This window comes from Octodon degus, unplaced genomic scaffold (genome assembly GCF_000260255.1).
Source record: "Octodon degus isolate 3935 unplaced genomic scaffold, OctDeg1.0 scaffold00045, whole genome shotgun sequence".
Lineage (NCBI taxonomy): Eukaryota > Metazoa > Chordata > Mammalia > Rodentia > Octodontidae > Octodon > Octodon degus.
The window spans coordinates 10,755,887-10,763,759 of NW_004524621.1; the positions used below are offsets into that span (position 1 = coordinate 10,755,887).

At 41.6% G+C, this 7,873-nt stretch overlaps 1 pseudogene; it reads right to left on the reverse strand.

Moving 5' to 3' along the window:
- Nucleotides 1–7,873, reverse strand: part of LOC101562591 — a 32,171-nt pseudogene that overhangs the window by 3,849 nt on the left and 20,449 nt on the right.

The following is a 7,873-nucleotide window of genomic DNA, read 5'->3' on the forward strand; positions in this document are numbered from 1 at the left end:
CTCATAGTGATTCTCCTGTTTTCAGCCTCCCAGGCACTAGGATTGCAGCTGCATGCCACCGTGGCCAGTCTCAATTGCCCTCTCAGCCCACCCTGGGGGCAGGGCCAGCACAGCCACTGCACTCTGCCTAAGCTGAGCTATCTCGCCAGTCCCAGAAATTATATCTCTTTTTAAAAGAAATTTAAAAGATTTTAAGGGCTGCATGTGTGGCTCAGAAATCAAGTGAGTTTAGCATGCATGAGGCCCTGGATTCAATATCCAGCACAACTTTATGCAAATATAGTAATAATAACTTTAAAGTATTTTCCAATCTGACCCCAGTTTCCAACTTACCTGTCTATAGATGAGTTCTAAAAGATAAACAGAGGGCTGGCCAAATAGCTCAGCAGATTAAAGCACCTGCAAGCAGGCACAGGGACCAGGGGCTTGATTCCCAGGCCTGCAGTGCCGCCGCACCCCCCACAGCAATTGAGACTGGATGTGGTGGCATGCGCCTATAATTCCAGCTCTTGGGAGGCTGCAAACTGGCAGATCACTAGGAGTCCGATCTAGTAGTGGGACCCTGAACACCTTATAGACACTTCTATAAAATACAATAAATAAATATAATAAACAGGAGCCAGAAATATCACCTTTGTTGAAAACATTCCAGACAAGCAGTTTTCTAATGGAAAATACTTCTTTGAAAGCCAGTAATTCCTACAAAGTGAATTTAAGAATTGTCAGAAGAAGCAACCACGAACATTTTGGGTTGATCAGATTTATTTATTTTTTAAGTCCTTATCAAGTTATCAAAAACATATATTAATAGGCAGGCTACTAGACCAAAAACATAAAATACAGAAAACAATTATATTAAGTCAAAGTACTTTTAGAGCCCTGTGCTCTGGGCCTGCTCCCTCCCGGCCTGCACTGTGTTTTCAGGAGGATCTCTGTGGCCTTCCCTGCTCTCCACTCTTCCTGGATACATATACCACCTCCCTGCCTTCCCCGGTCCTCCCTCACCATCAATATCAGCCCCAGGACTTACCTGACACCCATGGACAGCATAAAACTTCACACATAATATTCTGTGTTATAGTCTCTCCTCCAGTCCATTTAAAATTCCACTTTCATCACAAAATCTTCTCCTGAGCAGCAGCAGCAAGAAGCAGGTGGCAAGAGGAAAAGATGCTCCTTGCCTTTTAAGTCCTGCTAAAATTTCAAATAGCTCATACAAAAAGAAATAAAGGAAATATGGTCCTGAGAATAAAAATGTATTCAACACCTTTTAACCTTCTTCTCTGCTTACAACTGGGAAGAGGAAAAGGTGGCAGCCCTGCCCTCTGGTATGCTGAGCTGGCCACAGGTCTGGGCATGGTGGCACACACCTGTAACCCCAGCACTCGGGAGGCTGAAAACAGGAGCATCCCTACGAGTCTGAGCTGCACAGTGAGACCCTGTACCAAACACATAAATTAAACAGAGAAAGAGAGAGAGAGGGAAAGAGAGAGAGAGAGAGATCTAAAATAAAATCTAACAAAACTACTAATTTTGCATATGCAGCAGTATGTCATAAGTAGCAAATCAGTGCAATGAAGAATTGTTTGGCAAATGAAATAAAGTAGGAAACCCTGGAGTTCCTAGAGAAAGCCCAGAGCAAAATGTAAGGTGCCTAGTGGAAGATGATAGAACAGTAAAGACAGAGAAGTAGGGGCTAAGGAGATGGCTCAGTGGAATAAGTGCTTCCCTGGCAAGCGCAAGGGCCTGAGTTCAATCCCTGGTTCCGCCAAAAAAAAAAAAAAAAGAATCAGAGAAGTAAATCTGAGATAATTTGAAGAAGGAAACAATAGGACTTAGGGCAGACAGAAGAGAAGTCCTAGATTGCTGTAAGCCAGGGCTTGCTAAGTGGGGTTTGTCTCAGTACTTCCTCCTCCTCCTCCCCCTCCCCCTCCTCCTTCTCTTTTCAGTTGCACTTCTTTTGTTGCTGGGACAAAATACTCAATACCCAAAATCAAGGAAGAAAAGGTTTATTTAGCTCACAATTAGTGGAGGTTTCAGTCCATAGTCAGCTGGCTCCAAGGAAGACTGGCACACAGCAGAGGGCAGCAGTTCATGGCTGCGGAAAACAGCGAACAGCAAAAGGAAGTGCAAAGGTTGTGGCTGCTAGTGCTAGCCTCTTTCCCCTCCTTACATTTGTATGCTGATTATCTGCCCCAGGGTGAGTGTAGCATTTACACCCATAATCCCAGCACTGAATCAAGAATTAATCACAAACTCCAGAAGCCACCCCATGACTCCATGAGGGTTTTTGGGGGGGATGAGTAAACACAAACCATAACAGCAATCCAGGAAGCCCTTGCTCCACTGAAAGTGAATGTAGCCATCTGAGAATGGAACCCAGAGTTTCCAGTTCCAAGCATTTTTTCCCTTTGGATAAATTCAGGTTTCTGAGTCTATAGTCTCTATTATTTGTTTTGTTTTGCTAATGCCATATAATTCCGGCTGGCCTCGAGCTTACTATGTAGCTCAGACTGACCTCGAACTGATGAGCCTCTTGTCTCAGCATCCCGAATGCTGAGGCTTAAGGCACGCACCATGACTCCTACTTATGAATCCCTAGTCCTGTCTTCCTCCTAGTCAGCCTTCACAGTGTGTTCAGATGCCAAAACAACTTTTGAAACAAAAACCTAATTATGTCACTTCCCTGCTTAAAAATCCTTAAATGGTTCCCAATAGAAACTGTGTTTTTTCAGATTTATTTTTAGCAGCAAAACTCTTCCTTCAAATAAAAGTTTAAATGTAAAACAGGAAAACAATGTTTTCACAAATGTGCAGGCGCTCCAGATGAAGGGGCAGAGCTGGTCCCAAACTTGCCCTCCTTTACCTTCTCAAAGCCTTTGAGGCACTTTAAGGGAATCCCTGAGCAGTGGCCTTCAAGCAGAAATAGAGGTTTTCCAAAGGTATGGAGGCAGAGACGGTCTTAAGGAAATCCACTCCAAACCCTCAATTTCCACATGTTCTTTTTCCTAGAAATGATCTGCCTGAGAAAGACCTGTGCTCACTCCAGTCCTCATTTCACTTTACAAAGAAGAATGGTGTATCCCGCAGCCAAGTCTTCCTGTGACCAATTGTTCTGGGATACAAGAACTTCCGGTTCACCGGTAAAAGGTCATAGAAATCAACGTATTGATCTAGTGAACTTTTATTTTTTATTTTTTTTATTTTCCCAGAGTCCTTTTTAATATAAAGCAAAGATAAAACACATTTGAACCCTGCAATCTGCCAGCATGTCTTGTTTCTACAAGATGCATGCCAGACTATGGAACCATAGCAAAGAGTCTTTTTTTTTTTTTTTTTTTTTTGGTTTTAGTTTACTTTATTTTTTTTTCACATTTTATTTTATTTTTTCTCAAAGTTTTATTGACAAAGAGATAGCAATGAGACAGTTTCAAATCAAATCGGAAGGACAGTTTCAACAAATAATACACTGCATATATTCTTCTTAGTGGTTAATTGCTAGCAAAGAGTCTTTAAGAGCATTTGGTTGGGAGAAATAGAAAAAGCAGACCTCAGGCAAGACTGGGCAAGCTCTGAAATTGAGTTACATCCTCGAGAACTACAATAGTCTTTGTCTTTTCAGATCCTCATATGTTTTTTGAAGGATTTTTTTTTTTTGGTCTGGCTCAGGCTGCCTTAAGCGGGTCTGGTAAGGCATGAGGAGCTGGAGATTGAACCTAGGTATCCTGTGCCAGACTGCATTAGCATAAGCAGGCCCTTAAACAACTGAGCTAACAGGCAGGCCCCCTCTCATGTTTTTTTTTTTTAATTTATTTACAACATTCCCACTGGAGTCTTCATACTCTTCCTCAGTGGCAGGCTGCCATCGTTCTGAAGCTTTCTGCAGGTTCAGTTTGGCCCACAAAGAGACAGCAACTTCAATTTGGGTCACATTAGCAAAGTGAGCAGTGTTTGGAATGTCCAAACACTTCATGCCATAAACATGATACCATTCAGCGAAGTGCCGCTGGAAGGCCTCAGGCGCTCCATAGGTGTAGATTCCACAAATCTCATGATCGTAGTTGATATTTAAGCCATGCAGCTTAAACAGCCAGTAGGGGATGAGTTTGCCATCCCAGCCCAGGGCAGGTTTTGGGGGTTGTAAATGAGCTCATTCTCATCTTCACTTTCACTCACTCAACTGCTGTTCCTCCTCCTCTTCTTGCTCTCCTCCTATCCTGGCTTGCTTGTGTTGTATACTTTCATGAGTGAGCTGTCATATTCCCCAAGAATCTCAACATATTCATAGATCTGTGTTTCTAGGAAAGTAATGCCTTTGTTCCTCTCAGTATCTCCCCTCGTGCCCTTTGCTTTAGGGTTTTTGGCAAACAGGGAGGTGTGAAGTGATTCCAAGGACTTCCCTTTGGTGCTAAATAACCTTTGGGCTTGCTCTTCAAGGGTGCCCCACCATTTCAGGCCTAAAGCTAAGAGGGAAGACTTCCATCTGTCTAGGCCCAGAGAGGCCAACTTCTCCCAGAAAGAACATGCAGACAGGTCAAGATGGGCGCCAGTATGGGTCAGGGCTCTGCTTGTCTCTTTTGGCCATCCAGGAAAGGTGCCGTTCTCCCATTTCTTCTCAGATTTGGTCTGTATCTTCCCAAATAGCTCATTCTGATCTTGAAGGGGCTTCACTCTGTCCATATAATCCTGAAGGTAGCCAAACAGCATTTCAAAGTATCTCTTATACTCTGCATTTTTCCTTTCTTTAGGAATGTCAAATAATTGGTCAAAGATTGACAGGTATATGATATAATCCAGTTTTGGATTATATCCAAAAGCTTACAGATAATGTACTTGAGGTAACAGTCACGGAGATCGAGGTAATGGCCATATCCCTCTTCATCTGTGAACTCCACCAAGTTCTGTGCCTCTTGGATTCTCTCATGCTTTCAGGACCTCCTCAAATTCCACTAACATTGACATACAAATCTCATTTGGGTGCTTCCAGTGGAATTCCTTTATCTGAGTCTGTTATAGAATTCAGCCAGTGCATTTGAAATAGCATTGAGCTCCTCCTTTCATAACCCATCCTTATCATCATACAAATCCCTTAGGTACCCATTGACCGCCATATAGCTATCTTGCATGGCCCAAGTGCAGTGTTTGGAATTGATCTGGTCCCAGAGCATGGACTACTTAGTGAGCATCTCTTTAGCCATTCCATTCATGAGCAGTTCCTTCTCCTCATAGTACCGCCACTGCTGCTCTAGAATTGTTTCCATAGTTCCTTGGAAGTGGCACCTGATCTAGTGAATTTTTAAAAGAGTACCTAGGGCTGGTGAGATGGCTCAGTGGTCTAAAGCACCTACTTGGAACAAGCTTAGCAAAGCACAGGAACCGTGGTTCAATCCCCCAGCACCACATGCCAGCCAGCCCCGCCCCCTGCTGGGCTGAGCTGGCCACACACACACACACACACACACACACACACACACAAATAAATAAAATTTAAAAAAAAAAGAGTACCTAGGTGCCATACACCACTGGGCTCCCCGACTTTCCTGGTCATGTTCATAGTCTGTGAAAATCAAAACTTAGCATTAGAAATGGGGTGATTTAGACAGTGTTGGAATTCTCTACAGTCAGTGAAGTCAGAGTACCATAGTGACACATTTTCTAAAATCTAGAGTACACTAAAAAATTGATTTTACTTTGCATGAATTGTATTTCTTAATTCAATAACCTTATCTTAAAAAGCTAAAGGGGGGGGGCTGGGGAGGTAGCTCAGTAGTGTAAGTGCTTACCTGGCAAACACAGGGTCCTGAGTTCAATCTCCAGTCCTGAAAAAAAAAAGGGCGGGGGGTAAGGCCCAATGAGAGATGACCAGATAATGTTTGTTGGGGCCAGGGAGATGGCTTAGTGGAATAAGTGCTTCCCTGGCAAGCTCAAGGGTCTGAGTTCAATCCCCAGTTCTGCCAAAAAAAGAAAAAAAAAAAAAAAAGCTAAAAGGGGTAGAGATAGAACTCAAATGGCACAGCGCCTGTCTGGCAGGTGAGGTTGTAAGTTCAATTCTTGGTGCCAAAAACTAAAAAGTAAAACAAAAAAGTTTTAAAGAATAGGATTGGAAAGTTTTACAAATTAAAAAAAAAAAAAAAAAAGTTAGATTGGGGCCGGGGAGATGGCTCAGTGGAATAAGTGCTTCCCTGGCAAGTGCAAGGGCCTGAGTTCAATCCCTGGTTCTGCCAAAAACAAACAAAAAAACTAAACATAATTGATCCATAAAATATTAAGTAAGTTATTTCATACATGGTGTGATTTCTTCAATAAAACAGATGTCTGCCTTATGAAATGATCATGAAATAACCTCACATCTGCCTTATGAAATGATCATGAAATGACCTCATCTTATTTCAATGTATAAAATGAGCAATATATTGTATATAGTATTAACAATGTGCAAATTTAGATGTGAAAAAAAAAAAAAACAAAAACAAAAAACCCAACTGGGGCCGGGGAGATGGCTCAGTAGGATAAGCGCTTGACCGGCAAACGCAAGGATCTGAGTTCAATCCCCGGTTCCACCAGAAAAAAAAAAACAAATTTAGATGTGATAATAATTAGATTTCAAACTAATTATTCAAACTGTGAGACACATATCATTTTAAGAAGCTCATAAACACAGAATTTGAGGCTCAAAAATCACACTGAAAATCAAGGATTTCAGCCCTTAGTGCTGACAAACCTATCTCCTTCTAATAATTATTTTGTAACAGCAGCTTTATTAACCTAAAATGCAAGTCACAGATGATACAGCCTAATTTCAAAACATTGATAAGATGTCCTAAATGTAATACAAAATAATAAAATAATATAATAAAATCACAGTATAATAAAATCCTGGGTAATTCAAAATGGTTGGATATGACCATACAAAGAAGACTTCAGGAAGTGCTAAAAAGTTTCCACCTAATTATGAGAAATCAGTAAGTTATAATCTAAGGAAAATAAAATCAGAAACCATTCCATAGGGGCTGGTGAGATGGCTCAGTGGTCTAAAGCACCTACACGGAACAAGCTTGGCAAAGCACAGGGACCACGGTTCGATCCCCTAGCACCACATGCCAGCCAGCCCTGCCCCCTGGTGGGCTGAGCTGGCCACACACACACACACACATACACACACAATAAATAAATAAATGTTTAAAAAAAAAAAAGAAAGAAACCATTCCATAAGACAGATACAAGATTAAACACCAGAGTTAGGCCAACGCATCAGATTTACTTTTCTATAACACTCAACACAATCGGGAGAAAATACAAAGATCTAGCAGAATTGAAGGTATCTACATTATGCAGAATTCAGGGCATTTATTTGACATCTAAAATGTATTGCCAGTGTTTAGGTATAAAGATTAACAAGATAAAATTTCTTCTTTCATGAAATACATTCTTAATTATGTAGAACTGTTCTCACACTGCACAGTCCAGAAACCAAAGCCCCCAATTACTACAGTGCCAGTGGCAACCGCTTCTCATCACTCTAAGCAAACAAAACTGCCCACACACAGCTAGAAGACCCTTGAAAAAGGACAGCCCTACTGCTGTCTGGAGCCATCAGCTACAGAACAGAGAACAAGAACCCTAACACCAGGATCTGCCACCTTATCCACTGTCATGTGGGCTTCTAAACACACCAGGCCCATCAGCACAATGTCCTCTCTTCCCTTATCTTCTAACTCCTTTTGTTTGAGGCCTTCCCACACTTTCATAATTCTTCAATTAATTCATTAGTTTTAAAGTTGGTAATTATTTTCCACCTCCTACCAAGGTTATATATTCCATGACAGAAGGAATTTTATTATCATGCTTCATCTTTCGGCCTCAACACTGTGGG